The sequence below is a fragment of the Dendrobium catenatum genome, unplaced genomic scaffold, assembly GCF_001605985.2.
Source record: "Dendrobium catenatum unplaced genomic scaffold, ASM160598v2 fragScaff_scaffold_1061, whole genome shotgun sequence".
Lineage (NCBI taxonomy): Eukaryota > Viridiplantae > Streptophyta > Magnoliopsida > Asparagales > Orchidaceae > Dendrobium > Dendrobium catenatum.
Window position 1 is genome coordinate 1,398,356 of NW_021319523.1, and position 9,911 is coordinate 1,408,266.

The following is a 9,911-nucleotide window of genomic DNA, read 5'->3' on the forward strand; positions in this document are numbered from 1 at the left end:
CAACCTTAACAAACTTTCACACATGTATTTCAGTTTGTAATAAAGAGGTAAAACTTAGACATACTATTCAATATCGACATTTCAAATAAACTTTCATGAGAGATATTCTAAACAAAATTTAGTGGCTTTTATTTAGCAGTGACATTTTTAATATAATTAATACAATATTCACAAAACATTTAGAAATTTATATGTTGAAAATCAACTAGTGAAATTTTAAAATAAAGATTACTATAACATACAAAAAGTTACATGGAGAAAAGTTGAAAAAAAACAAAGTTTTTATTTATCCTACAAAATTAAAAGCTAAAATTGAGGAAGAGAAGCCTACCTTTAGCTCTTCAATATCCTTTAATAGCTCCATGGATAAATTAGTTAGAGATAGCTTGGTGGAGCTTATATATGTGATGCTTAAGATTTTGCTTGTGATTATGACTTTATGCTCTATATGCTCCCAAATAATGGAAGTGCATATGTCGATCAACTAATAAATTGTATGAGAGAGTGTTGATCCCACAAAAAAAATAATATGCAGCATCTAACTCTTATACTATATACTCCAACTACAGAATTTTCATACATAATGAAATAAAGGTTAGATGCTATAACTACTAAGAACTACAAAAAATAGTGAAGGAACATATAATTAAAGTTTTACTTGGCAAATGACAATGAATGAACCTATATTTTACTAAGCAAACTCATCTAAAGTTGTTGTGAATCAGAGCATATATACTCTTACATCTCTACCGAGCATGTAAGAAAGTAAAAAAATATTTATGGCTTTTCTATAATGATTTTATCTCTATAGAACCAAAAATCTTACTCATTATTTTTTTAGGTATGAAAGAATAACATCTTAATTCTCCTAATAATTCGAACATTCCTCCATTGAGATAATGTATCACACTAGATTTAAACTTCATACATAGCCATTACATAAACTAAATGAAGCATGAGATAAATTGAGAATAACTATTAATATTTATATACAAGAGTCTACATTAGAATATACATAAATTATTCACAATATAAGCCCAAAATAAGAAGTTTTAGCCATCCTTAAAAATAAATTGGTACAAACACTTTCATTTCTTACTTAAGAAAAAGTACAAATAAAAAAGATGAAGAAAATATCACCTAAATCCCAAAAGACCCTATCAATGAACTCTTCTCAGAGTGAATCCCTCCTTACACATTCACTCTCCGCACTCCTTTCCACTCATAAGTGTTGTTTTGCTTAATACAATAATGACCATCCACTCCACTATCCATATCTCACTATCCTCTAGTATCTCTCACAATACACTATCAGGACTCTCAAAGAAAAGTAAAAGGAACTATTTATATTTTATAAAAATTAGACTTAAGCATCACAGTTCTAGATACGGTGGTGTTGCGACATTAAAATATGAACTAGCATATCAACAGAGCTAAATTGGATTTATTGTGATGTTGGGATGACCTAACACAATGGATGGCTAGCCCGATGTGATGCTTGGCAGATTCGGTACATTACTTTCCTTCATAACTGCTACCTCGTGGTGCTATAAAGAGTGGGCATTGCGGTCCTTACCACTTCAGCATTGAATTATTTATGAATTTGATAAAGAGCAGAGTGCTAAAGTATTCCTTTGGAGGCATTGAGGCATTCATAGCACTATGAAAATGACATTCATTTCGCCAGGGCATTGATTTAAATATAAGTTTTCATGAGGCTCTAGTGTTCCAATGTTCAATTCTAATGCTAGGTGTTAAAGACACTAACATATAGAGTGTTGCGATGGTAAATCTAACTTTATAAAATTTTATTTTTTTTCTTGATACATTTCTTCACAACATAAACTAAAAAAGACTTTTTTTTTAGAATTTAAGATAATAAAAATGAACATGATTTTCACTTAATAAATTCCCCCCTACTTAAGCTTTTTATTGTCCTCAAGTAATGTGTTTGTAACTTTGGTAATTTCATTAATCGAAATACAAATTTATAAATTAAAAAAGATAATTTAAAATAATATTCCACTATTGAGATGTAAATTGTAATGATCAAAGTGTGTCAATTGTGATTTAATTAATTTGAACAAAGCATCCTATAGAATCATCTTTATTAATATCTAAATTTAACTCATCTACTATAATTTGGAAGTGCAATTTTGACTACTAATTTAGATTGAATGATTTATCATTAATGAATTGTTTGTACATTAGTTAATTTTAAAATTTATTTAGAAACCTTTATATATACTAGCTTCTTTATACTCTCCTTTTTAAATTAAGAATTAGAATCATTTAGGACTTCAACCTCATTAGATACCAATTTGTGATATTATAGTACTAATTTTCATTTCCCGTTTTCTTTCTTTTGATCTTCTTGAATTTCATTTCCTTCTTTTAATGCACATTAGTACTAAAATAATATTTTTGAATATCTTTTTAATTGTACTTCTTCAAGTGATCCTAAATTAGAATTATACAAGGATTGTATAAGTTTACTAATTCCATATATTGAGTTTAGAATGAGCTTTATAATTTAATTTAAGTACTCTCATTTTCTAAACATAGCTAATTTAATCTTGTAATCAATAATAAGTGCTTTGGTTTTATAATAGTTTAGTTCAATGTGAAGTATTAACTTGGATACTTTTCTTAGCTGCTTGTTATGATAGTTAAATTAGGAATTGTTATTCTTTGTTCATTCAATAAAGCATCTATAATTTTGTATTATTATTAATTTTAAGTATTTTAATTACATGTTCAATTTTGGTTCAATTAGTTATCAAATACAATTTAAAAGAGGATATTACAATAGGTAAGCAAATAGGAAATTAAGTTAATTAAAAATATTTAACAAACAAGAAAATTAACAATAACAAATAAAATATAATGAAATGTACACAAAATAGGAAAAATAAACTATAGAAAAGCTTTTTGATTGCAATGATACATATCCTTATAAAATACCATCTATACAATCTAAGCACATGATCTAACAATCTCCAAAATAATTTGTGCACCAATCCACAAACCATCCATAGAACTATCATCACAACATCTTCTCAAGCAAATAAAAAAATAAAATGAAGTAAAAACAATAACCATCATCCCTATCACCTTTCTCAAGTAAAGAAAATAAAACAAAGAAAAGTGAAAAACAGTAACAACTATCCTCAATCGCAATATTCATCCTCATCATCATCATCATATGCTTATGTTGATAGTGTTTTTCAAACAAAAGGATGATATATAGGAGCTGGTGGGAAATGGACTTGGATGGGATTCTCCACAAATGGAATCATCCTAAACATATTAACTAATGCATCATTGAACTATGCAACATAGTTGTACTTCCTTTTCTTCATGTCCATAATGTGAGCCATCTAGTGTGACATCCCCTGCTGTCATTCCTAACTTTTATAAAAAAAAAATTAGAAACTTCTGCAATTATTTCCCTTAAGTATAAATTTGATCTCTTAATGACCTAGGTTTGCGGGTACTCTTCCTACTAAAAATTGGTTGGCTAGTAAATTTAGGCTCACTAGGTCTTTCTACTTCATCATCTATTGTCTCCTTAAATCTATCAATTTTCCACTTGGCAAGAGCAGAAATGGGGAAAAACTATTCCTCACTAGAATCACCCAAAACATCTGTAGTGTCACAAAGGAAATAAACTAAGGAGAGATGACCTAAACCTACTAAAATGGAGCTCTTAATGACATACAACAAAGAAGAGTGAATTAACCTTCCAACATCAATGGAGTGATCGATGTGGATTGAAAAATTTAAGATAGCTAGCTCACACCTCACCTTTCTAATATTTTTGCTTGAAAAATATCATGTAGAGATAAAAGAGTGCTAAGCCTTAGAAATTTTAATCAAACATTATGCTGAAAAATTAATTATTTTTCCCTCTCTCATTCCAAACAACTACACTCTAGGGACAATTTAAAACTCTAAGAAGCTTCTGAGGGTCAATAGGTGCTAGACTGAAAGCAAATAATCATCAAATTTGATGTCCTTAAGTTTGTAAATTCTATTAATGCTAGGGGAAATAAATGAAACCCACTTACCCCTTATAAATACATGTTGCTCCTCTACCTCAACATAGATAAAACTCCTTTTATCAAAAGAATTAAAAGCCTTTTTCTTTCTTTCTTGAACTTTTGGGGCAATGGAAATTGAGTAAAAATTACAAGAGAATATTAAAAAGCTTAAAACAAAGAGAATAAAATAAAGAAATACACAGTGAAGAAAATAAATAACAATCCTTCTTACTTATAGAATTTAACCAGTGTTACAACATTCCGATTGCCAATGCTACAGTGTTAGAAAAGGCTAAATAACATAACGAAAAAACTAACAATGGTGCAATGGTGTGAAAAGACATGTGGCACTATAGTGCTAGCATTGGAAATTGAAGCACAAACTTTTGATTAAGGAACTATTACACCATTTGACATGTATGAGCACTGTGTTTCTTAAAAAAGACTACCAGCATGGTGCTCCAAAAGCCTAATTATTGTTTGACTTAAGCTGTGGCACTAAGGTCAACGATGTGGTGTTCAATAATGGTCATGTATTTAAAGCAGTGCTGAATGCAATATCCCTTTAATATTGTTAATATTATTTTGGTGATGCGACATTAAATAAATTAGAGTTGGAGCACTAAGGGATGAGAAGTCCCACGACACTTAAATGTACAGCACTGAAGCATTACATTACACTACCAAATTTAGATGCTACAACACTTGACACACAAATGCTATAATTCTCTAAAACCTGACGCTGATGTGCTTGTTCAATTTTTTGCACATGGTACAAAATGCTAAAAAAAAATATGATATGGAATTTTAGTCAACAAATTATAATTAATAAACTCATGAAAAACTTACAACAATTTTCATAAAGCATATGAAATACATAAGAAATAATGACACTTCATATCAATAACATAAAATAATTATACAAACAACATAAGAGCACTTTATAAAAGAAAACTCATGTTGATTTTACAACAACAAAATTGTGTTACCTCCCAAGCAGTGTTAAACTTGTAGCCTTTAATCAAACTTGCCAATATTTATCATTTAACCTAAAAAGGAAATTACTAGTTGAAAGTTCGATAGGGATGTTAAGCCCTAATGAACTAGTCCCAAGGCTAACCAAGAAGGGAGGTGAATTGGTATTTTAAAAATTCTTAAAGCAAAAGCATAATCACAACCAAATTAAGATTCACCATAGAAATCTAAGTGCGAAAATTAAATGCGGAAGAAATAATAAGAAAGAACACACCAGATTTTATAGTGGTTCGGTCAACCTGACCTACGTCCACTCTCTGAAGGCACCCTCTGAGTATTGCTCTAAACTCAGTGTCTCTCCTTTTTCCCCCACAATAAGATAGAGAAGCCCGTATAAAAACACCTTTTCACCAACCCCGGTGAGGCAGAGAACCCAACACCTTTTTCTTCCTCCAGAAGTAGGCAGAGAACCTAACTCCTTTTGCTTCCTCCTGAAGCAAGTAGAGATTCTTGATCAGATGCTGAAGTAGACCTCTCTAGAGCCCCCAAAGAACCAGGGACGATGACCGGAGAAAAAGATGACAGATCTTTGCTTGGAACAACCTTTGTGAAACCCCTTATAAACTCCCCCTCACAAGATCCTCTCTCTCTCTCTCTCTCTCTCTCTCTCTCTCTCTCTCTCTCTCTCTCTCTGTCCAAGAAACCTCGATCGCTTGCTGGAATTTACCTCTCCCAACCCTTCTAAGGACAAGAGACTCTAGGGAAGAAGAAGTGGAATAATGCTTGGAGCAACCCTTATGAATCCCCTCACAAGCTCCCCTTCATAAGATCCTCTCTCTCTCTCTCTCTCCCTCTCTCTCTCTCCTTTAGGTTTTCTCAGGTCAAGACAGTAGCTAAGGATTTTCAAAAATATTGAACAAGAGCTCTTAAATAGAAGAGCTTCAAACGAGCTCATTAATTGCAAGTTTTCGACTATATCGTCCAGGACGATATGTAGATCGTCCTGGCCGATCAGTATAAATCCCATGAGATTGGTCAGAGCATCGCCCTGAATGCAAACTGGACGATTGGAAATTGGCTTGATTGTCCCGACGGATCAGTTCAAATCAGAGGAAAATCATCCAGAGCATCACTTTGAATTTAAGCTGTCCGATCCCGATCATCCAGCACATCGCCCTAAATTTGTGTTGGCTGATATTTATCGTCCAGAAGTAACTAAGGTTTTTGAATAGATCATCCTGGCCGATCATGCGATCGTCTAGGATGATGTGATCGTATCAATCATCTTTAATTACTTCCTTGATTTGTTTAATTAATTAAGGCATAATTATGAATATCGTCCAGACCGATCCAAGATCATCCTGGCTGATTGCGAATAATACATAATACCTTACTTGTTTATTGTGGAAATTTCTTTCTGTTTTGAGCATATCGTCCTGGCCAATACACGTATCATCCAGACCGATTTGCTAATGACAGCTGCCTTAATTAAGAACCCCTAATTAGATTTTCTATTTTAAGCCCGATCGTCCAGGACGAAATATCGTCCTGGCCGATTTGAGTAAAAATAGAAATTCTAAGTCTCTCAAGTGTGTATGTGTGTGTAGGGTTATTTTGCATTAGTCACACCAAAGATTACACTGAATCAAGAGGGGAAAACTAAAATTACAGACTGAATCAACCCTAATCTACCCCATCTTGAGCTGATTCTGATTTTCGTTCGATCTTTGAGTCCTGAAAAGTCAGTAGAAAAAAGCAGTCGTAGTGAAACAATATTTGTTTGCTATCATCAAAATCATAATCTAAAAATATGTTTGTAACAATCTCCCCCTTTTGATGATGGCAAACATATCGAAAATTAATTCTAACTAAACAAGCTTTTACCAGAACAAGTACAAACAAATAAGAGCAAGTACAAATACACTAATCAAGAGCAAGTACAAACACACTACTCCCCCTTTTGACATCTCAAAAAGGAGGAGGAAACAACAAAAAAATAATGAAGAAAAAAACACATTATTGAAACAGGAAGCAATCCACAGAAAATAGAAACTACAACTAAAAAAACGAGGGATCCTGATCATCAGATGGAGGTGGAGGTGGTGGAGCATGCTGAAAGTAGATAGCTAGCGTAGTAAACTGGGCATTAAACCAGGCTATATTCTCGTCGTGCTGCTGCTACTGGTGAGTAATTTAGCTGTCAAAATGGGCTAAGTCCTCTGTGCGGTGCTTCTCATAGAGAGCCATATCCTTAGAATGTTGCTGCTTCTGTGCGACAACATAAGCATCGAAATGGGTCTCCCAATGATCAAATCTCTCCACTAACTGGACAAACTGTGAGTGTTGGCGAAGAGGAGCAGGATCAAGAAAGAGAGCGGGAGCCTCCTCCTCCTTAGCCCTCTGAGGTTCCCCATCCCCTGGGTGGAGACGAGTACTGTGAAGAATATTGAAAGAGCTGTTTGAGTAGCAAGGAGGCTGAAGGTCGTGACGAGCAGGATATTGAAGATTGTATTTTGTTTTAAGAATGTAGGCTATGAGATTTCCTAAAGCAAGGTTGGGTTTCCTCCTATGGCCTGGATCGTGAATAGTTGTTAAATGATCAATGTATCAAAAGATTAGATTAGTAGCATTAAATTCTCTCTGGGCCATGATGAAAAAGGTGGTCAGAGAAAGCAGAGGAGTGATGTGGATTCAATCCCCGGCTTTTGGAATAATGGAGGTGCAAAGGACATGCTGAACTGTCCTAGCATCTTTGACTAAAGATCTAGTCTCTCCAACATGAAAGGGTGTGTTGGTTTGGCGACGAAAATGGTTTGTCGTGGACTAGTTAAAATTAGGATCTAAAATAATTATGTGCAGCTTATCCCCAGTGGTGAATAGCTATAAAAGTTCAGCACAGTCCTGATATATGATCTCGATCGGGCGTCGATTCACATAGGAGGTCAGGGCTGTGAAAGTAGGATTTATGCGAAGATTTGCATAAAATTCTAACATAAGTTTTGAAGAAAAAGGGACAGCGAGGGTAAGAATGAAATAGAGAGAAGTGTGAGAAAAGAGATCCATTACCGGATATGAAAGGTGGGCATGATTGATTGTTTTGGAAAGAGTGATGCCACATTCTTTGTAGCGATGGTAAGCTTCTTGATCATCCACTTCCCTGAATCGAGGGTCCAGAGTGGCCCTTGATGAACTTCTAGAAGCTTATCAGACTCGCTTCCCACCAGCCATAGTAAGAAATCAGTAAGAAAACACAAGAGAAGAAGGAGGTTGAGGTGAACAATGGATGAAATGGCCTGAATTTAAAGAAACGACCATATCATTAAGGACGATCGCAGAATCGTCCAGGACGATTTGGTTCAATTATTGCGTACAGGCCGATTTGGTCAAAAGGCGGTCCGATCGGCCAGGTCGATCAGATATCGGCCAGGACAATTAGACACAGGCGATCATTCCGAGGAGTCAAGCCGGACGACCGTTGAAAAAGTAGATCGTCTGGGCCGATTAGGTGTATCATCCAGGATGATGCATAATAATTGATCGTATCGGTCGAAGTTAAAATGTTTTGAATCTGTGCCACGTGTATCATCCAGGATGAACAGTGGATCGGCTAGGATGATTGTCCAATAATGGATCATTTGGGGCTGATTTTAAGGATTTAAACGTGCTGACACGTGGATCATCCAAGATGATCTAGTGTATCGGCTAGGACAATAACCATAAGTGCATCGGCTAGGATGAAAATTGTATCGGCCAAGACAATAAAAGAGAATAAAATTGAGTTTGATCATATCATCCAGGACGATACAGGATCGTCCGGGATGATGAGTCACAGTAAGCTCAGAAAAGATTCAGCAGATGAAATTTTGAATAAAATTTGTCCTATCATCCAGGACGATATAATAATCGGCCAGGACGATGTGACAAGAATTTGAAAAACAAGGAAAGATGGAGATGATCAAAAAAACTTAAACGAAAAAGAAAACAAAACAAAAACACAAGAAAGAAACAAAGTTTTTGGTTTTTAATTTTAATTTTTTTTAGCAAAGCAAGCATATGACAAATTTTTTAAATAATTTAAATTTTAAAGATTTGAATGATCAATGAGTTAACAATGTCGTAATCTGAAAATGGTAGAAAATCCGATTCTGTTTATCCTACCTCGGACTTCTTCCTGGATAAGAATTGTCTTTTGAAAATAAGAGGTCTAACTCAGAATAAATTGGATAAAAAAAGATCTGTTCAAAACTTGGTTACAAACTAAATATCTTATAAAATCGTATACCAAAGTAATTTGCCTCTTTCATGGAATTTGAAATCAAGCCTTTGAAAATATCAAATAACCCATGAGTCCATCTAAGTTTTAAAAGTTTTGAAAAGAGAGGATATCTTGCATTTAGTGGGCTCATTTTATGCCTCTTGTCACTTTGATTGGCTCTTTGAGCATCTTTTGATTTTTTATACACTTTTGTGTATATAGTTTTCTTTTCAATTTGGCGTCATTGGCCTCTTCCCTTTTTTATTTTTGCAAGTTAAAAACTCTTTAAAAAATCCTTAAAAAAGATCTTAGTTGTGATTATATCATCTAGATATTAGAGAAGAGGGGCTCTCTTTCTAACATAGAGAAGAAAAAGCCACAAAATGAAAATCAAAATCATACGATAAGTGCAATGACAAGATTTCAATTAACTTGAAGGATATATAAGAACTTTGGATCATATATATATAAGATAGACTATTGTAACAAGAAGAAAAAAGATCTTAATTTCAAAAACCAGTTGTTAAAATGAGATAGACTTTTTGTTTAGAAAAGAAAACTATATCACCAAAAGAGGTTACAGGGAGGAAAACCATCAACGGTGTCTTCTCCCTTTAACCGATTTAGAAATGCTAATC